The sequence below is a fragment of the Balearica regulorum genome, chromosome 2 (genome assembly GCF_011004875.1).
Source record: "Balearica regulorum gibbericeps isolate bBalReg1 chromosome 2, bBalReg1.pri, whole genome shotgun sequence".
Classification (NCBI taxonomy): domain Eukaryota; kingdom Metazoa; phylum Chordata; class Aves; order Gruiformes; family Gruidae; genus Balearica; species Balearica regulorum.
The window spans coordinates 30,967,365-30,990,242 of record NC_046185.1 but is presented as its reverse complement, the minus strand read 5'-3'; positions in this window follow the sequence as shown (position 1 = coordinate 30,990,242).

The window sequence follows — 22,878 nt, the reverse complement described above, 5'->3', positions numbered from 1 at the left end:
GTTTGCTCAATCCGTTTCTCTGACTGGCTGTTCCTTTGCCTGCCCTGCCTGCCCCCCACCCATCCTCCTGATCACAAAAGCAGGATGACTCTAGTGGTGGGATCAGAATGACATATCTGGTTTATTGTCCTCTTCCAGATGTTGTGATCAAGCACAGGGCTGCCCAGCAGATATTTAACATGATCTAGCTGAAGATGTCCCTGCTCACTGCAGTGGGATTGGACTAGGTGACCCAAACTATTCTATGATTCTATATTCATGGGCAACCCTGACAACTTTTGCATACCTTATTATCCCTTTTCCCATTTTTCAACCCTCCTTTTCAAGGCATTTGTGGCTCCCAGTCTCATCCCAAATAAGCTACCCAACACAATTGCTTTTACTCTATTGCTCCCAGTTTTTCAATACCCATACCCAAATTCAGTACTTCTGATACCTTAGGTAATCTCAGCCTCATATGGTGCAACTGATAGGGTTACCTAGGTACGGGTAGCCTCAAAAATCCCCAGTACTCCCCTCCAAATGTCTGTGAAGTTCAGCCATTTCTCACATACTTCCCCGTTAACCACATATAAAATCCAGCCTTTTCTCATGGTGCTATCAAAAACTTTTGTCTGCTTCTCACACTGTTACCTATCATGTTCACTAGCTTCTTAGGTCATATCCAATAGCTTTTAATAGTCTTTTCTTTCAGGTAAACCTCAGGCCAGGGTCTGGTCAGTGGTGTAGTTATTTACCTGCAACCCTAACCTGATGCTTAGCCACTTTTAGAATATCTTGAGGTCTCAGATAAATTATATTTCACAGTAGAATACACCTTTCCTTAGGAAATCATGAGGACTGTCATCTAAATAAATGGGAATTATTCATATAAATCTATACACATTTTGAAGAGAATAAACTCCTCCATTAACAATTCCCCAGTATTCAATTTTCATTGACAAAAAGACAAAAAGGACTATTAAAACCATGCTGCATGTGACACAGATTGCTCACAAGCAACTGCAGAACTATGCATTCTTCTCTGAACCTCATATTACTTTGCTGAAAGTTTAGTTATGACATTTGCTAAAGTATTCTGTGTGCTTAACCAAGTGTGGCTTCAACAAAAAAAGGATGAAATCAAAATGGGCATTTTGTCTACAAAATCAGGTCATATACTGCATCATTTGATTGTTGTACTTTGTCACAAAAAACTGTGCTTATGAAGCATGAAGGCTTCTGCAAAGTTTGACTAGCGCCTGGAAATCTAAAGTTAGGAGTGACACATAGATTACACTGCAGGTTAATCTATATTCCAGGCAGTGCATGACCATTTGGGAAGGCAAAACTGGAGACACATTCAGAGCTCCTGCTGCTCACAAAATTGGTCTGTTTAAGCAGTCCTTTACCAGTTATGCACCTATAAACTCGAAGGAAACATTCTGGCAATGTTGGATGAGGCAAATTAAGGGAATTTTTCCTTCTTGAAGATGAGTAGGTGTGTTCTTTGTTTCTGTGTATCAGACTAGTTTAGCTTTATGTACTCTGTGAACTGGGTGAACTGGTGGGTGGGGGGAGGGGGAAGGTGGGGAGAATGATGCACATTAATTGGTGACTCTCCAGTCAGTCAGTACACTGGCATATAGATACAAATTATTCCTCTGTGGATTTAACTCAATGTATGTACACAAGGAGCTCCTCATGGGATCTTGAGCATCAAACATGATTCAACTTTTATCTGCCAACCATCAAGTCCGTCTGCTTCTCTCTCTCTGACTCATCTTACAAAAATGGAATTTCCCAAGAGAAGCACTGTTCACTTTAAGTTTTCTAAATGCCATGGAAGTATTGTGGGCTGGAGGATCTGGGCCTCATATGTTCATTTTTTCTTCTAATTCCTAATACTGAGTAGGACTGTATAAAGCTGAAATGCAAAGTTTATAAATGCTAGACTGAAACCATTTTCACTGTCTTCAAACTCCTCAGACAACATTAGGAAGGATTATTTCCCAGGGATTAATCTAGCTCATACTTCTGTCCCATCTAAACTATTAATCCTAAAGGTTTGTTTAGAGAAGATGTATATTCAGCAAAGTAATGGTATAATGTAAATGGTACTAGGTTGCACAGCATTTAGGGAGAGTCAGCGTGTATTAGGGAGTACTGGGCTAAGATATCATGAGCAAAATATTAACTGGATATTAATGCTTTTTATACCAATTCAAAATTATCTTTTAAATGCAATTTTGACTTTAGCATCTGCAAAATGTTGTGTATTGAGTGGAAGAACAAGATGTCACTAAATGAAGGTCACAGAAAGTAGAAGAGTCAAAAGAGGCTTTGACTCTTTTTCTTCCAAGTCTGTACATTTTTCTTGTCTACATATTGTTTAGTAACCATTACCTCACCAACATGTTTGACTATGCTTATAATCAGTTAGCATTTTCACAGCTTTTACTAAGTTGCATGCAGTATCAAACCGTGTAAGTAGCCAGAGTTCAAAGAATTGTTTATGCCCTGAAATACATGGCTTTTTGTGTGAAAATTTTTGGGATGTGTGAGATGGAACTATAAGGTTTATCCATTCCTTCATAGTTGCATGACAGGTGATGTAATAAGAAGAAAAATGTTGATCTTTTATTAGTATCCAGAAAAGATATTGCTATTATGCTCAAAAAAATCTCTATGTTAAGTGGGGGATAACTACAGGATATGTAAAAGAGAAATAAAGAACAAACTAAAGGTAAAAGTAGAAGATAGAGAAAGGGCAGTTGTGGTAAACAAAGAGCAACAGAATTGGGAAAGGCAAAATCAATACTCTATTTAAGTGGTGAACAGAGACCAGGCTTCAGGTACGATTCAGTGACTAACAACACTCTCTAATGTACACATAGAGCCAAGTTTGGGATAAAATGGATGACTTATCTGTGGGAAGGAAGAAAGAATCTTCAACTATACCCTGTCCTTGAAAATGCCCTTTGAGTGTATGGTTGTCTAAGACCTAGTTAGTTCTTCAATGTGATCTTAGAATTAAAAGTACATATATATCCATGAGAATTTTGAGGACTGCTCTTTGTTGCGCATACTTCATGAAATTAATGGAAATGGAATCTTTTTGTTATGGGATGCTGCTTGTTTAGGAGGATTTAATATTCCTCACACTTAATGAAAAGAGGAACCCCATCTGCTCAGCTTGGTCCAAATTAAAAGATTAATTTCATAAGAACATAAATGTATCATTATGTGAAGTCAGTGGCAAGTTAAATTGATAGGCGGAAAAAAAAAAAAGGAAGTTTTTTCCCAACCCTTTTTCCTCTTGTGGTTTAGGACATGATATGGAGTAGGAAACTATTTGGAAATGTAGGACAGCTCAGCAAACTGCCTGTATATTAGCACTTTTGCAAGCCCACGTGTATAAACTTTTGCTTAATTTGCTTACATCTATATTTACTCTTTTGTTGTTTAGCATATTGAAATTTTACTAACCACCATAGTTTCCAAAAGCCATTGCATCCCATACCTGTAATTTACTGCAATAGACATTCACTTCCATAAGCTGGTGGCTGTTGTACACTGACACTTATTTCAGCAAGATCTTGCTGGACTGGAGGGCAATAGAAAAAGTTTAAGATTTCCCCTGATATGTCTTTGATGCAGCTTTAATCTGGTAAACTCATCATACCACGTTATGAAGGTGACGTCTGAAAACATCCAGCTCTTACTAACCATAAACTTCATCAGTTTTGTAGCTGGTCTCTGCATGAGTACAGATTAGACTTCTGGTTTAGAGCTGTATGTGATTTCAGATACTACTTTCTTTTACTCAGTCAGCAGAAAAAATCTCTAATTATGCTGTGGGCTCAGTCAACAGAGTCAGCAAAACAAAACTCATTATGTATTACAAAAAATCCAGCAGTGAACAGCTCATGCAAATTCTTCATGGAGTTACAGAAAATAGATTCTCTATTAGCAGAAAAAAAAAGTTCTGACTTGCTGTTACCTTGATAAGTTCTTCAACTATATTTGTTTTCTTTCCTTGGTACATTGACATTGCAATTTCATACATTCTCATTTGTATTATTTTGGGAAAGTTTCTTTGTTATAGACATTGTAGAGAAATGCTACTAAACCACTGAAAAGTCATTAAGTCATACTCCATAAAGATGTTAGATGTAGAAATATATGTTATATATGGTTGGTTTGCACTGTAGTAAAACACAGTTCACGTTTTCCTACTAAATCCCCTTTTTTTTTTTTTTTTTTCTCCCTGTTCCACAAAGTGAAGAGGACAAAGGAGCAGGAGAACAACATATGCATAATCCTGCTTAACCATAGTCTGCTGTCCTCTACTTTTGCCTCTGACTTTCAATAATCTCTCTAAACTTTGTGCAAGTAATTTGAAAAACCTCATGATACCAAGTCTTGAACTATAAATCTTCATCATTTTCATGGACTCTTGAACAATTTGTGGGTTTTGGATTTTTTCCTGGTTTTATCTGCTTTTCTTCTGTTTCAGTGGATGACCATTTATACTCAAAGTTTATTTTTCCTCTGCCTATATTTCAAATTTACTTATTTCTCAATTCTATCTCTGTGCTCAGACTTAAAAGAAGGATGACATAACCACCTTCCTCTAGTCTTCTCTGCCACACAGCTTTATTTTTATTATTATTTTTTTATTTAAGGGGGACTTCCTTTCAGTCTGCAGAGGGAGCTATCTTGCTGATTGCCCTGCACTTGCCTTCATAATATCTGCTGCTCTGTTTTGTAGTCTCAGTTTCCAGCAGAGATGACAGCAGTCAGAGAACTGGAAAGAAAAACTAACAAAAATATAGTTAGGTGGATTTGATTTATGTTAAAGGTTTATATTAAATTGGATATTTGATCAATTGCATACTGTACAGGTAAAAGAAACCCCTAATATGAACACTGGTCAGAATGATATTAGGTCTAAAAAGTCAGATATCTTTTGAAGATTAATACCATCACCACCCGTGAAAAAACCATCAACAACAATGTTAATTGCCCTGCAAAAAAAAAAAAACGTTGCCAAAAAAACCCCTTAGATATTAGAGTAAATTTTAATGTTAAAGTGTTTTGGAGTTGGTTTTGTTTGTTTGTCTTTGGTTGGTTGGTTGGTTTTGGTTTGTTTTTTTCTGTAGCACATAGTTCCCTCTTTTTTTGTCTTTAACCTAACTAGTGTCCAAGCTTAGCTATGACTGTGCTATTTCTCTTTTCTGAATATAAATTTAAACATTTTGGGTTCTTTTCATGGATGTTTATAAATCTTTTTGCAAATTATTATGATGCTTGAAACTCCAGATTAGAATTCTTTCCCTAAATCTATTTTTTTCTGAATCCATTCCTAGACAATTTTTTGAAGTATATAACCATTTTTTATTCACTCAGTCCCTAAAGAACATTAATACTATATGAAAATATTTCACAGAGATGTACTTCATCATGTATGTCTAGTCAAATCCTTTGAGTTCCCCACTGAAAGAATCAAGTTAAAATATCTGATATCAGAAGACTGGAGAGTCTGATATAATTCAACTGATTTCAGCTATGTTGTTCCTTATCCACATAGATAATGAAAGTAGGATCTATGTGCATTCCCTTTCATATTCTTTCAAATATACTCACTTTTTTTCTTTGCCTTTCATTTAAAAAAGGTGAAGTGCATTTGTAATCTTAAATAATAAGCTTTTACATAGTTTCCTAACATTAAAATTTATCTTAAATTTGTAATATATGATTGACCTCAAGTGAACAGTATTGTCCTGGACAGTCAGCAGCCAGTGTTATGACACTACATTGGTAGAGACTTCTGAAAACTATAAATGTCAAACTTACAAAACAATCCAATTTAACTTTGAATGATAGGCTTTGTCAAAAATGCAAGTACATTTCAACTGTAAAGTAAAAAAGGATTTTTAAAACTGCTGTGAATAGGGACCTCACTAAACAGACATTTCAGCCTTAGCACAATTAGGTGGTAAAGGTGAAAGAGGCACTGCAGATGTGCACTAAAAATAGGTTTTCATATGTATAAGTGGGTATCAACACCGCACCTTCCTGCTGCAAACTTTCTATTTACAATGCAGTCAGACACAGATCCAAGTCAATGCTGCTTCTGATCTGTTTTCACATGCTTAAATTCCACTTGTAATTTACAGCACAGCTATTATGTTTCCCACAACAGAGAAAAAGGCAAGATTCTGTTGTAATATTATTAATTAGAAAGTGATACTGTGGTCTACCATTGAGCAATTTATCTTCTTTTGTTGACTCAAAGACATTGCAATCAAATCACAGGAGCAGTCTTGATTCTACACAACTTTCTCTTTTTTAATAGTGATCAAACAGTACAGTTCAGATCAGGGGAAAATGACAGAGAGGAGATAAACATATCTATTTCAATTGGGTAAGTTTGTGTGAAATTTTGACATGACTGTTGGATCTCACACACAGAGATAATCTAGCTTCCTCAATTTGCAGTCTATGAAAGTCCCCAAACCATACATTTATTCATATAGAGGTGCTTTGATGACATACAAAGTACACTGTCATCACCCAAAATTAGGCACATGCTGAAATGCTTACTTAGATAATGGTTGTGTTGAATGAATTTGTACTACTATGGTTCTTTGCACAATATTTTATCAGTACAAGTAATTTTGCTACTTTTTTTCCATATAAAGTCTTTGGCTTAATAGCAGTAGAGAATGTATGATGTTCACTTCTACAACTGTTCAGTTTCAGTTTTCTCTTCTTTGTTCAATATATGTGCATGTGCCCTGCTCATTCAACATCATTCCAATTTTTCTTGTAGACATAGAAGTAGAGTTCAGTCCAGGCTGCCCAGGAAAATCTACTCACCATACTTCCTAACTGTTAATGCTCTACATTAGAAATTTTAAAATGTTCAAGAGATGCTTTGACAGTATATGATTAGAGTACCCAATGAACTAATATAAATATTTCTACTAGAAAAAAACATGACTAGAAAACAGAGCAGTAGAGCCCATTTTTTTGTTTCCTGATGATTTCTATTAACAGGAAGAATGTTTATAAAAAGTAAGCCTTATCAGTAGGACATGTAAAGAAAAAAGTGGCAAACATTTTCTAGATTCTTCAAATCATCTATATTTTAATGATTATAAGTGCATGAACTCTAGTCAGCATGTATACTAAACCTAAATATTTTCTGGAGTGTTCATTTATAAATACGGGTAAATACGAAACTCTTAACTAGTAAAAATGTATTTATAGTTATTACCTTATGAAGAGTCTTTGTCAGTCTACAATTTTGTTGATGCTGAAACAGAAACCTTTTACAAAGAATAGCATTCTTATGACATCCATAAAAGATCATTACGTATGCACTGCAATAGGACATTAACATTTTGCCAGAGAACATGTACCAAGTGCTGTTTGATTGGAGCGGTAGATTATTACTTTGCATTCCTTTTCATTCACATAAACTATTTTTCTGTCACAAATTATATGTCCTTTAAATAAACAGATGGACATGTTTTCAGGAAAGCTTTCTGGTTAAGCAAAAACTTCCAGGAGAGAGAGAAACAGCAGAGAAAATTAAACTTGGAAATTACGATACTTACCTGAAACCGAATCTTTGGCATTCATAAGAAGTCTCTATTCTACAATCTTTTTACTATTACTGTTTTATTATGTGAGCCTTTTTTTTTTTTTTAATTAAAATTTTTGAGAGGTTTGGGGCTTTGTTTTTTGTGTTGGTTTGGTTTGTTTTTCCCAGAAGAACAGCAAAAATTCAAGAGCTCAATTCTTTTGTGTATGACAGGTTTTTTTTAGTCTCTCCATTTTTAAAAAAATTACTTTGGTAGGCTCACATTCAGGTTCTCTTTTCATGTAGTTTCTTCATGTCAGTTTGTACCTAGAAGGCTTTCTTAATTCATCTAGTAAGTGTTGAAACACTGGGTACGTAAGCCATACGCTATCAGCTCCCAGGAGGAATGACTGGCAGAAGCCATTAAGCAGAAGAATCTTGGAAATGGGGTCACCAATACTGCTGTGGATGGATTTGAGTGTGCAAATGTATAGGTCTAGTTATCAGTACAACAAATTACTCATTCTGGTTATTATTTAAGAGTCTGGTTTCTTTAGTATTTTGGTACACTCTTCTACGATGATTCTGCACAATGTGCTAAAGTCTTTCAGAACAAAAGTGTAGGCAAAAAGAACTCAAAAAGTAAAAATCTGTTTAATCTTGTTTGTAAATTGAACATGATAAAGGTTCTTCTCTAAAAGACATCATTACCAAATGGGCAAATTAACACACCAGGAGAATAACAGAGACAAGATTTAGGGTGGATTTGCTACAGGATTTAAGATGGTAGTCTCAGAAAGACCACAAATAAGAGAGAAATCTATAACAATTCAGCGTTAAGAAATTTGATTTCTTCCCTTTAACACATGCTCCATAGGTGAATATCTTCATATACAACAGTTCATAATACAATATATTCGTATATAGTTTATACTAAGCAAGTGAGCTTTCAAACTATAGATAAATGTTTTTATTTTCAAACTGTTCAAATAAATGTGTTATCACAGGTACAGATCACAGATTTCCAATAAGTCATTTATTCTAACAGTAGAAAATGACTAGAATACTATGAGAAGAAAATGACATTGATCAGTAATAAATTTTTCCTTTGCGATGTGTACTTAACAGGAAGCTGATCTTCTGCAATGATCCAGGAGCCAGAGATGTGTTATCTGATATAAAGAAGTGTAGTGGCTGGCTCCAAACTACAGTAAAATTCAAAGAAGCTTTCCCTCCTGTTTTCTGTGAGCTTTGAATCAAACTATTGGATCCAAAACCGAGGGAACAACAGGAAATGTTCAGAAATCTGCTTTCATTAGTAGCTTTCATTCCTCCATTCTCTCTTTTGGAATCTCCACACTTTTTTTGCAATGTAAAAGAGCATTGCTAGAAATCCACATGGTTGTCTGAATCCACATGATGACTGAATTTACCACCTATGGAGAAGGGAATAGACAACACATGATAAATACTCTGCAGCCAGGCGCAGAGGTGTCTGGGCTGCTCCTCTAGCTGCAGGCGTTAGCAGCCTTAGTGTTTCCAAATGAGACGCGAAGTTCGAGATCCCCTACCTTACTTTCAGGTGCATAGCACAGAAGATGTAAAAGAAGATGCTTTTCAGTGTAAACTCAGAGATGCAAAAGTAATCTGTTCTCAGGGGCCACAGGCTTTATTCTGTTGAAGAAGAGTGCCTGGTTTGGTAAGATGTGGAAAATAATGAATTCAGTTTACCTTTGATTTCACTTCCTCTATCCCTTACCTCCTACCAAATTAACCCCAGTTGATTTTGTGTCTTCTTTGGTGGCCCCATGAAGCAGGAAGGAGCACTTGCTATGCCTACCCTCACTGGCTGGCCATCTCATTCAGAATCTATTATTAATGAATTATATTTTCTTTTCCTCAGTTCACTGACCTGAGTAACTCTCACTATCTGCTAGACTTCACATAACTTACAAGAACTTAATTATCTTTTCCACTTTTATCCATTATTTAATTTGGCTGAATGTGTCTCAAGGACTGAGAAGTTGCCAGTGAGAGCAACTTCTGAGAGCCTAAATTGTCTCTGTATACCACTTAAATTGATGGTGTGCTTAGAACAGTGTAGCTCATGAAAATGTGACAAATCATGGCCATTACATGAATATTACAAATTCTATTTATTTGATTTTTCTGTTTTATATTGTTATTACTGCTTTGTCTAGTCATTTTATTTAACTGAAAATAAAATTTGGTACACTGCATTAACTCTGTTTAAATTTCTTTATTCAGAAATATGTGATATGTAATGTACAGGCTTCCTCTCAAAAATGAAAAGAATAAACTACTCTCCCTAAGTCTTTTCCACCTGGCATTAAGCCTCATTTCCAAGAAAAGACACATTTCACTGAATGAAGAGATGGCTAATTCTGAACTATTCTTTTACCATGGCTGATAATTCTTTTCTGACCCATTTTATGACATAATGACATTAGGAAATTTAACTGTCCTATTATTTTGAGACTTTTGTCTATCATCCAGGATTTATTTTTAATTGAGCTCCATGGGCTAGAATATTAGTTTAGGATTTTACACTCTTTGTTCCATGATAGGACTTCCAGTAGTATAGCTAAGAGGTTCAAACAGTAATAGTAGAAATAATGCAGACATCATTCTGTTGGAAAATGTGTGTCTCTATTCATTATTTTTCTAGTTGCTTATGCAGGGACTCTCCATAAAGAAATCCTACCCCCTGTGCTGGTTTTGGCTGGGACAGAGTTAACTTTCTTCATAGTAGCCAGTATGGGGCTGTGTGTTGGATTTGTGCTGGAAACAGTGTTGATAACACAGGGATGTTTTCGTTACTGCTGAGCAGTGCTTACACAGAGCCAAGGCCTTTTCTGCTTCTCACACCACCCCACCAGCGAGGAGACTGGCGGTGCACAAGGAGTGGGGAGGGGACACAGCCAGGACAGCTGACATGGACTGGCCTAAGGGATATTCCATACCATATGACATCATGCTCAGCTTATAAAGCTGGGGGAAGAAGAAGGAAGGGGGGCGGCAGCCTTCAGAGTGATGGCGATTGTCTTCCCAAGTAACCATTACACGTGATGGAGCCCTGCTTTCCTGGGGATGGCTGAACACCTGCCTGCCCATGGGAAGTGGTGAATGAATTCCTTGTCTTGCTTTGCTTGTGTGTGTGGCTTTTGCTTTACCTGTTAAACTGTCTTTATCTCAGTCCACAAATTTTCTCACTTTCACTCTTCTGATTCTCTCCCCCATCCTGCGGGCAACTGCAGGAGGCTTAGCTGCTGGCTGGGGTTAAACCACAAGACTCCCTTTAATCACACGTTTTCAGTTTTCTTTTACTTTTTCTTACATTCAGCAGTCCTTACTCATGTTAGTTACTGTGACCTTTTCCTGTTCTGTTCGGTTTTTCATTCTGCCACTCTCAAGTCACATTTCTCAAGGATTTTGTTCTTTTCCTCTTTTCTACTTTATCTGCTAAAATAATCATCAATTGAATAGTTTATGGTTTCAAAGACGTGTCTTCTGTGGCCTGTAAACTTGACCCTTCAATGAGATTAGTAGGGTGTAGAATGGGGATTAAATTCCTCTTAGTTAGACTTCCTACAGTGTTCTACAGTCGTAATAACATCTCTCTATATCAGTTCACATCTGGAAAGCTTGCTTTTAAGGCTAGTCTTTTTAGAAATCAAATAAATACAAAAAAGTCATTGCAGAACCTGACAGGGCAAATAGGACGTAATACCTGATGTGAGCTGGAAGCTTTTACATTTGGAACCCTTTATTTAGAGGATTTTCTATACAGTTTTTTCATTATTTGAAAATATGAATCCTCATTCAGACACTACCTAATAAATTCTCTGACTGATTGCTTGTGGACCACTTAATTCATTCAAAAGTCACATTTGGTCCTCAGTATTCTTCACCAAACACCACCAGAATCAAAATTTGCTATTTGATTTGGAAAATAAGGATGTGGGGAAAAAAAAAATGGAGTTTGTTAAAAAAATATAAAATAAAAATGGAGTTGTCCTAAATAAGCACATTACATGTATTCTAAATTCTAATTAAATGCAGAAAAGTTATATATACCAATTAAACTGAATGCTGATGTATACCAACATGAGTATGCTATAGTTTTCAGGAGTCATTCAGCTGTTAATTTTTCTAATACGTAGGTAGCCATTATTTAATTAAATTAATAATAAATTACCTATTAATGTTGCTCATGACAAGAAATAGAACAACAAAACTGCTCCATCTCCAGTATGGAAGAAGCATCAGCTCAAATTCAACTTCATGTATCACTTTTCATCTATTTTTTCCCTTGATCAAAAAGTTATTTACATAAAGTTGAAAGAAGCTATGACTGCAGCCTTTTACCCATTTGTATCCCCAGAAAACAACTTAGCTAAGCACAGAGGAAATCATGGAATGATTTCTTTTTCTGGAAGGTAACTGCAGAGTAAGAGTATGACAGCTGCACTACTATAGCTTTTCACAGTTGTCAATTAAGAGGAAACAGATCATCAAAACTTGAATGCTTCATTTTATAATGATCTTCTATATTGTGTTATTTTAAAAAGGCAAGTGACTCTTGACAAAGTTAAAAAAGGGAAAGGGCGGAGGGTGGGGAAGATTCCAGTCCTGGCAGCTGACACTGTGCAAAAAGTTTTTTCCAAAAGAAATTAAAAATAGTGTGGTTTGTTCTCAGTTTTCCAGTTCTAGATGTTAATTCAAACAATAATGAGCACATTACAAAATGATAAGAGCACAGATTTGAAACAACCCTATGATGCTGCTTTCTGAAGAAAATAATGGATTTTTTGTTTGTTTGTTTTTCCATAAGAGACGTCTGGCAGAAGTTTCACAGACCTTAGTAGGAGGAAAATAAGGGCATTGCCTGCTTTTCCTGTTCAGAACAGTTTCCAGGTTGACCCTTTCAAACAAAAGGAGATAATGGAAACAAAATTTGTCAGGAATGATACTGAGATACTCTTATTCTGGGCAGATGATCGCTAAACTTTTTATCTGGGTGGATCATCCTGGGGAACAAAGTGTTGGCTCAACCAGAGCAGAAGTATCTGTGCGACGGGACCTGCTATAGTTCCTGACAGACTGTACCAACTCAATCCAAGAGTTGTTTTCTTCCTTGTAGGTGCATATCTGAAAATGTCGCATACAATAGGGAATTATGACTAAACCAAGAGATGTAAATTAGACCATGTAAACACTTCTGAGTGGAGTCAGTTGCACATACACCCTGATCATACCCATGGAAGCTGTGATTCCGAGCAGCTATCTCTAGAAGATGCTGCAGAGATGTGTGTGCAGGGCAGTGAGAGGGGAATGAAGGAAGAGGGGTATGCTCTGAGGACTCTGTGCTATCTTACTTAGAGCCAGACCACCCTGAAGGGTATCGTTCATTATGACACTATGCCCGTCTCTCATAAAATATTAATATTCTGTACATAGCTGTAAGACAATTGATACAATTACTGTAACAGAAGCCCTTCAGAGGAGAAGTCCAAAGGGAAAACATATTAGAAATTGTTATAAAATCCCAGTGCCAAATCCAAAAGCGTTGTACACACATTAAATTACTGAAAATGAATCTGACATATTTCTTTTGTTCTTCTCATTTTCCACGTTTTATGCCCATGTCTTATCTATCTGCTATATCTTATCAGTTATCTTTCAAGAATTTAAAAAGTGGCTGTACAATGTTTAGCACTAGGGCCTAAACCATCTGAGATCTCTAAATATATGCAACAAAAAATGCGATGATTAATAATATGAAACATACTCCTAAATTATTTCAACACAGCTTCAGAAATGATTCTTCTCTTATCTCAGTTTCATGTCTTATCAAACATTTTTTTTTCCCCCTTTGTTAATGGTATTACATACATAAAGAAATCACCCTATCCATGTGGTTTGGAATGAAAAACAAATCAGAAGCATGCTCTTCCCAAGTAATATGACTATTTCCAAAAGCACAGAAAATAGTACTGTGTAAAATTTACCAGCTAAATTATGTTTGAGACCTCCGCAGTTCCACTAATACAGACCAAGCAATATATACCTGATAACCTGTGAATGGCTCATTTTTTCAAGCTTTCTTACTACAAAACTAGGTTCCAGGGAATGAAAAAAAAATCCAATAGAGGTATTTCTCCCTTAGAATAAACTGATTAACATGTTGTGGAATAAGCAAAGCCATAATTTCTACCAGTACAGAAACACATTGCAATCCACAAGAGACAGTTGAAAATTACACCACCCAACAAGAGGCATAAAGTAGGATTGCTTCTCAATAAGGTCATATCTTTAAACATGTCTTGAGACTGACATGATAATGAACTAAATATTTATGCATAATTATCTACAGTCTGTATTAACTGTAGTCTTTTTTCTTCCCTATCCTTTTCTGAATGAAGTTTCTGTACATTATTTATTTGCAAAATATCAAAATGGTGCAAGTTAATTACAAAGGTTCAAAAATATAAACACTGACCTAAAAAGAAATTACCAAATATTTCATTTAAGGGGAAAACATAATTAAAATTAGGATTTTAAAAGTATTCATCAAGTATGTATATGCTTATTTTTTAGCTCAAGTAGTTTCTTTGTTTGGATGAATCAGTACCCATAGTATAGCTGTGGTATTAATAGCCATTGGCTCTAGTATATTGTCAGATTAAGATTAAATTTATTTTCACAATTTTCCTTTGATATTGTTTTCTTTAGTTTCATGATTGAAGAAGACTAAGTTTGATCAATTTAATTAAAACAATGGACAAAACAAGACCCCAAAGAATTCTTGCTTAAATTTCACACTTTATGCCCTTCTCATCTTTATTCAACTTGAATATGCTTCCCATAGTTTATGTAATACAGTGGATGGGTTGTTTCTGTTAGACCACCTCTATTTTAAACATTTTTATTAATAGAAGTAAAGAATATTTTTCTCTCCTGTAATGCATCTGTAAAGGCTGGCTAGATCTTTTGTTTGGAGATTATGGGAACTTTCCATTTTAAAAGGAACACTTGTGTGAGGTGATTTATTAGATATACTCTTAATCCTTGAGCACTACTTCTTGAATCCAGTTAGAAGGTCAGCAACTGTCATATCTGCTCTACATCAGGAGATTTTATTAACCTTGGACTCCTGTTATTGACTCTTCTGCCCTAATATTTTGATGAGATTACATCCGAATGCAGTCCCATCTTTTCCTAATCTCTCTGTTAGGAGTCACTCATCATTTTGCAAAAATATTTTGGCAATGTCCTTTTGTATTTAAACAATTGCTTGAACAATTTTTCAAGGCTTTATGTTTGTTTTTCCATTTTGCTGGAATATTTAACTGTTAGAAGTAGTATGCTGTTCTTTCAAACTCAAATGCTTAGCTTTGTATATGCAGCCCAATACTAAAAAGAAAAAAATGGCACATAAATGTTTGAGAATATCAAGTCTAAAATACTTATTCCAGAAATTTGTTGTTACATGAATGGAGTTTAATAATTTCGTGTACACATATTCAAAGGAGCACATTCATTGTAGGATATGTAAACCATCCTAGATCATAGATATTCTAGAAAAGAGTACTTGATTTTCTTTTATATGCATATACATCCTCAGATTTTGAGGGTTGATTTCATGGCATAGAACATTTGCCCTTACATTCCAATTAAATTAAAACTTTAGTTTGAAAATATATTTGAAAATATCATTATGGATGTCAAGCATGACTTTTAGAGAAAGCTGAATAGTGTGCATATCATACATAAATCAACAATTAATATGATTTTTTTTAAAAAAATATACAATTTATTTTTGGTAACCCTGTGCAGTTGATGTCTCTCATCTCTTCACATGTTTTTCTTTCAGGCGCTGTGAAACTGTCTCAGGAATTTGTGCAGTAATGAATGAGACTTAACATCTTCTGGCTCTGAGTTAGGTCTTTCCTTCAGGATCAATCACTTTTTCTAATAATTCATAAAGCACCCACAATACTTCTGTCACTTAAAAAAATAGTCATGCTAAATATCATAACTCTTTTTTTCAGGTGGAAATCCATTTTTTTATTTTTTTTTTTAACAAACTATATTGAAAGGGGGAAAATGACAAATAATTATTTGAAGGATGACTTTACAAGGAAAAGGGATTTTGACAACAGTAATTTTGACTTCCATTCTGATCTGCAATATTGCTTTGCATTTCAGTGTGAGACACAACTGTAACTCATTCTTGTCAACATTCATTAATATCTCGGTCTGACAGAGAACTGGTTTGTATCTCTGAATTTTTAAACATATACATGCAAGTCTTGCAATGGTGTATCTTTTCATCTTTGGCAGTTTGCTTTAAAAATTTATGCTACTGATCAGATTTGTGGCATTTATCCTAGGTACGAATTAATCATCTGCTACCAGTTTCTGATACACAGATTTGAGTGGTTAACACAAAAGTTCAGATCTTAGAAACACGAACAGAAGTAACTAATTTTACATAAACATACACAAGCATATGCAAAATTATTTGCATTACTACCCTGAGCACTCTACATTTCCTGAATTCTCTATAATATTTCTCTGTGGACATTAATCCACATCTTAAGCACTTAAATTTCAATTCCAACCATTTCCCTACTTAAAGTAATACAGTGAATATTTTTGTTTTATTTTTCTACGTAAAGTAAGAGAAATATGGAGCTGGATGGACCTTTCAAGGTTGAAAAGTCCAGTCCCATATCCCAGCAGAGGCTAATGGTATTTTATATGTGCTCTTAATCTCCCTTGTAAAATTTACACCCATTACTTTTTGCAGTATCTATTACGGACAAAAAAGAAGACATTATCTCATTTCCTTTACCTTTGCAGCAGTTTTTTACCTGTTTGAAGACTAATACAGAATATTCCCTCATCCTTCTCACCTCTGAAAAACTGCTGTTCTTTTAACCTCTCCTCATCAATGACATTGCCAGAGCTCCAGGCATTTTAATTGTTTTCACCTAAACTTTGTTGAAGATCAGAGCCTCATACTGAAAACAGGGCTACAAATGAGATCTTGCCTACATGGGGCAGTGTGTCTTAAGAGCATCCTGCTATTTAGAAATCACAACTTTTCCTCTCTAAGAGTCATGTTACATAATCCTTGATCCTTTCCTTCAGAAATACTGCTTAGGTCTTTGTTTCCTTAAACCTTGTTCATAAAGCTGAGTATTCTTGCCTAAGCATAGATGCTTGCACATCTTGTTAAATAGCAATCAATTTTATTTAACTAATGTTACTTGTTTTCTGTTATGTCTTTACAACTATTTAGGTTAATTGTTCTTGTAGCACGAAAAAAAATAAAGTTAATTGAAGTTCTATAATGTTCTGGCTTCTAATTTCTTGCTTTTTAAAAAATAGACCCTTGTCCTTTCACCTGCTTCTGTGGCTTCTCATAGACAATCATTAATGTTGCTGATATTATTCCAGCCAGTATCTTAGGCACTCAAAGGTGAATTTCATCAACCCTGGCTTATCTGAAAAATACCTAAATTTTCTCAGTACTTGAAAACATCTTCCTTTAGTGCAGTCTGAGATCATATCTCTTTTTCTATTACAGAAATACTCACAGTTAGACAAGTTTACTTTTTTACTAAAAGTAAAAGCAAACTATGTACTACAAACTTTTGTCACCATTTTTAGTTGCTTGTAATTCTGCTGATCAGAAGAATGTGTAAGGACAGTTATAGAATTAGATGGGGTTTTTTATCTGTCATTGCTTCCTAATTTTTCCCAGGAGGCTCATCTAACATTTTTCCATGCTCATTAAATCTGCCTTTCTGAAATCCATCGTTTTCCATCTGTCACTCTCCTTCCCTCCATTTCTGATAGTTAGCCATCTTCAATGGATGTGGCCATTCATGATGGCCCTCATCACCCAGCTCTCCTTCAGGATACACATTCTCATGCAGTTACTCCCTAGTGTTTAGAAGCAAATCTAGACAAGGATCTCTTCAGGTTCCTTGCTGTACCTGTATTTCATGACCTTGCTGGATTCTGCTTTCTGATATATGCCTTTTCTAGCAGGAGTGGGATTTAACTCATGTAGAGTTTGGTGTTTTTCATATGGGTAGCTACACAGACCTAGCTGTGAAACACCCATCATATTCATTGGCTATTCAGTCATATAGTTTGTAAGGTAAATATCTAATCATAATGTCAGTATATATTTGAACATGAGAATGAAACATATACTTTCCCTGAACTTCACTGGCCCTCTTTACTAATCTCCATAGATCTTAAAGCGAACCTACTATGACTTGTTAGCATTTAGAAGTCTTCCTTGTTAACATCTATGGAGTAAAATGATGTGTCTCCTTCTTTCCCTTTGCCTATCCTTTCTGAATAACGTAAAGCTTTTACAATTATGATTGATCACATTGCAACTAAAAAAAAATATATTTTTTATATATATACCTCAATAACAATTAGACAACTAGAGAACTATAATTTGTATTACAACTATATAAATGCCTTTGGGGTTGTATCTATATCTAAACATGCATATTCTGAAACAAAATTTCCTTTGATAATAGCTTAATGTATACAGCAATAAAAAGAAACCACTAAATAATCTTACAGAATTGCCTCTGACCTTGATCAAAAATGTATGCTAATATTGTAAATTCTTGTTAAAGATACCATCAATGCAAGCATGAAGTTTATGGGTGGGTTTTAAAGCTTTGAATTCACCCTTAGGATACTCTCTTGGCAGACAAACCAGGACACTTATACCATGCTTATTGCAAAGACATTGGATCATTTAAGTCCATTGCATAAGAGAGTAAGTCCTCAGGGTGTCTCTGCATTGTATTTCCAGCTGACAGAAAACCTGACCTACGATGATGTGTTGATCTGGAAGCATAACAGCAAACAGAAGAACTCCCCAAGGAGCCAAGAATGCACTTTTGTTTGATAGAGGAGAAAAAGCTCAGACTGACATGTAGGCATTGCACTTTCTTATTAGAGAATGTGATAAGCCTGTCCATGACAAGATACAGAAATCCCTAGAACTTTTTCCTGTACTTGCCTCTCACATTAGCTTTTAGAAAATTGGTGAGGGAGAAAAACGTTAAACCAGTGGAAAAACTTTCTGTGATAGAGACAGATTTGAAATGTAGTAGTAGACTGTCCTGTGGACATCGTTAATGTGCTCATTACTTCTCATAGATAGGACGCCTGTGCCTACTACAAATACATGGCATGTGAATGTCCTTCAGCTGTCCATTATAAAGTATTTGGGCTTATTGCAAATTATTTCTTTCTCTAGGGTGTAAAGGATGGTAATTATGTGCTGAAATTCCCTGACATTTTTCTGCATGTTGTTGGGGAGAGTCAAATGGAGTAATACATTGTAACATGGTTTGCTGTAGCATTCACCTTCATAACCCTTAGTAATTCCCTGAAATGCTCCTCATTCCAGCTAGATGCACTCAGTCAATATTCAGTGAACTAATACTTATTTCTGGTGTATTATTTCTGGTGTCAACAGAGCTGACATTAAGATAACCATGCTGATTGAAGGCATGTGCTGTGTGAAACATCTATTGCATTTATGACATTGTTTAGAATAAAACCCAGTTCATTTTAAAAATGAAGAAAATTTACTCCCAGTATGAGATTCAAGCCAACACTGACACTTTAAATGTTTCTTTAGTGATAAGGAAATTGTCAGCAATTTGGATATTTGAATAGAGTTAAAAAATTAGTTTTAAAATAATTAAGAATACTTGTTTTGAGAATCTATACACATTTCCAGAAATGTATGTTTCTGCTTGTTTTTTCTTCTATATTGATAATTTGGTTTCAGATTATTCTGAATAAATAATATGCTGTGAATTATGCAAGGTGGTAAAGTAATAGGAAAATGAATCATAAATACATTGCGAAGTTCTTATCCAGAGGTAATTGCATGGGAAGTAGATGACTCACTCTTAACTATTGTATTAGCAACTTCTGTGAGGAAAATGAATACAAACCTCATTAATGCTATGAACTGATGTTACAATAAATTAAAATCTCTATTGAGATGATAACACTACAGTAAACTTATGCTGCTCCCTGCATAAATATTCTGTACGTGTGGTTAATATTATTAGAGCAGTAGCAGTTCTTTCTTTAATGGTCTGTTTTTTTAGAAGCATAACGACTCAAGTGGCTTGACACAAAGAACAGGCAACATCACTCCCAATCCACAGGGACAACAAAAAGATAAAAGGTTTTTAATCCTTGGTCTATTGTTATTTATTTGAATGTACATAGCTCGCAGCTGAGATTTTGAGAGATTTATTATTTGGTAAATCAGAGTTTGCTGACAGTTTAACTTCAAGCTGAGTGAAAACGCATTGCATAATGCTTGAACATGAATGCAGGGTGAAAGTTGCCCCTAGTGTTAAGTGAATAAAATGACAAGAACTACTTTCCATCCATTCAACCTGGGTTGCTTGCTTTCCTCTTCATCTATGTTTGTACCACATTGTGCTTGGCACTGCTGTTTAGTAGCCATGCACTTAAAAGAAATGGAGAGCACTCTGCCTTATTTCAAGAATGCTGCTACTGAAAGAAAATAAAGTGGATTCTTTGACTACTCCTATCCTGTCAAGTTGTTTTGAAAATTAAATTGAAACAATGCAATGAATATCATATGGAAATGTGGTGGGTTGACCCTGGCTGAGGGCCAGGTGCCCACCAGAGCCGCTCTATCACTCCCCTCCTTCATTAGACAGGGGAGAAAAGGTACAACAAAAAGCTTATGGGTCGAGATAAGTACAGGGAGAGATCATTCACTAATTGTTGTCATGAGCAAAACAGACCGAACTTAGAGAGGGAATATATCTAATTCATTACTAAGCAAAACAGAGTAGAGGAATGAGAAATAAAACGAAATCTTAAAAACACCTCCCCCCACCCCTCCCATCTTCCCGGGCTCAACTTCACTCCCGGCTTCAACCTCCGCCCCCCCCAGCGGCACAGGGGGACGGGGAGTGGGGGTTACGGTCAGTTCATCACGCGGTGTTTCTGCCGCTTCTTCATCCTCAGGTGGGAGGACTCATCGTTCCCCCGCTCCAGCGTGGGTTTCCTCTCACGGGAGACAGTCCTTCACGGCCTTCTCCAACGTGAGTCTCCTCCACGGGGTGCAGACCTTCAGGAGCAAACTGCTCCAGCGTGGGTCCCCCACGGGGTCACAAGTCCTGTCAGCAAACCTGCTCTGGCGTGGGCTCCTCTCTCCACGGATCCACAGGTCCTGCCAGGAGCTTGCTCCAGCGCGGGCTTCCCACGGGGTCACAGCCTTCTTCGGGTGCCTCCACCTGCTCTGGTGTGGGGTCCTCCACGGGCTGCAGGTGGAATCGCTACACCCCCTCATCCTCCCTCCATGGGCTGCAGGGGGACAGCCTGCTTCACCATGGTCTTCACCACGGGCTGCAGGGGAATCTTGCTCCAGCACCTGGAGCACCTCCTCCCCTTCCTTCTGCACTGACCTTGGTGGCTGCAGATGTTCTTACATCTTCTCACTCCTTTCTCTGGCTGCAAAAGCTCTCTCTAACTGTTTTTCTCTTTCTTAAATATGTTATCACAGAGGCGCTGATTGGCTTGGCCTTGGCCAGCGGCGGGTCCGTCTAGGAGCCGGCTGGCATTGGCTCTATCAGACACAGGGGAAGCTTCTAGCAGCTTCTCACAGAAGCCACCCCTGTAGCCCCCCCCCGCTACCAAAACCTTGCCACGCAAAACCAACACAGGAAAGTAGAAATCTCTCCCACTGAAGTCATAAACCCTTACTGAATATATGGTAAGTAGGCTCAAAATCTGGGTGGGACTGGATTCCTAAGGACTAATTGTGCTGCTACTCCTTGACACAACATAGATAATTCTGATGTTGTCACATTTAGATAGTTATCTTCTGGTCTGAACAAAAACTTTAAATGGAAGTCCACAAAGAGTGGTATTAAAAGAGTGGTTAATATTAACAAGTGCCTCCAGAATATCAGACCTACTGTGTGTGCATATTTACAGTGATCTGTGTATACTCAGAAAATCTGATGTTTCTTACACGCCATAGGAGGTGTATGGGAGGTGCAGGCTGACTGTACATTACATTTTTGATAAAAACAATGAATTTGGATGCAACATATTGAGTATGAACTCAATGGAAAAAATACTTCATGTCTGTGCACTGTTTTTTGAACATTTACCTCATGCAAGATGTTCAGGAAAACTGTAACACAACCACATAGCTAGGTGATAGATTACTACCAGAAGCCACATAAATCAGGATTTGGTTATGTAATAAAAGCATTCCAAGTAACAATGTTAGAACTTGAAGTCTGCATACGGTCTAACGGCATAGAGCAACCTGTTGCAACCAGTTGATCTGAAATTGTGATATACCACACAAATACACCTTAAATTTCTAAATGCCCTGCATTTTACATAGGAGATTATTTCACCATACTGTAGGAAATGGCTGGAATGGCTTACCAATACATAAGTAAGTAAATAAAGAGCAGTACAGAAAAAAAACCAATCATTAAAAACCAAGACTTTGAACATACAGTAGCTTTCCCCTGTTGTTCAAAACTCTGGCATGGGGCTTTCCTTGATTAATTAGTCAGGATGGGAGCCATATTCCTCTCATTTTCTCATTAGTCAATCTCAATCCAGCTTTGAATCTCCTCAGGGTTCACTGCTACTAATGATTCACTCCATTTAGCACAATGGATTATTTTCTGTAAATCAGGCCTTTCTTCTTGCTGAATTAATATTGTACCAGTATAGACAGCAGTGAAATGGTAATATACTAGGTCTATTCTCAGCACAGCTTGTTGAAGAAACTTCAGTAGAGACATATGTCAGTAAAAGGAACAATTACTTTGAAAAGAAAACAATTGTTAAGATCTAGTAGATTTCATCAGATTTTTCTTTTAAGATGATTATTTGTTTTGTCATAAAAGCAGAGAAACTGTGTCATGCTAGACAACTATGATTTAGCATTCTCAGGACAAAACATTTGTTTTATTTAAAAATTAATTTCAATATTTTTCCAGTATAAATTATATAATTCATAGTAAAAATATAGAATTACAAATATTTTCTTCAAAATAACATTTAAACCTGAGATATTTCACAGAATGTGACCTGATGAGAATTTTGAACCTTCTTTCCTCTCAAGTAAAGCTTCATTTTCAAATTTTAAACTCTTCACTAATGTGAGCTTTTGCAAAAGAGAAGACTGAGAGGGGATCTCATCA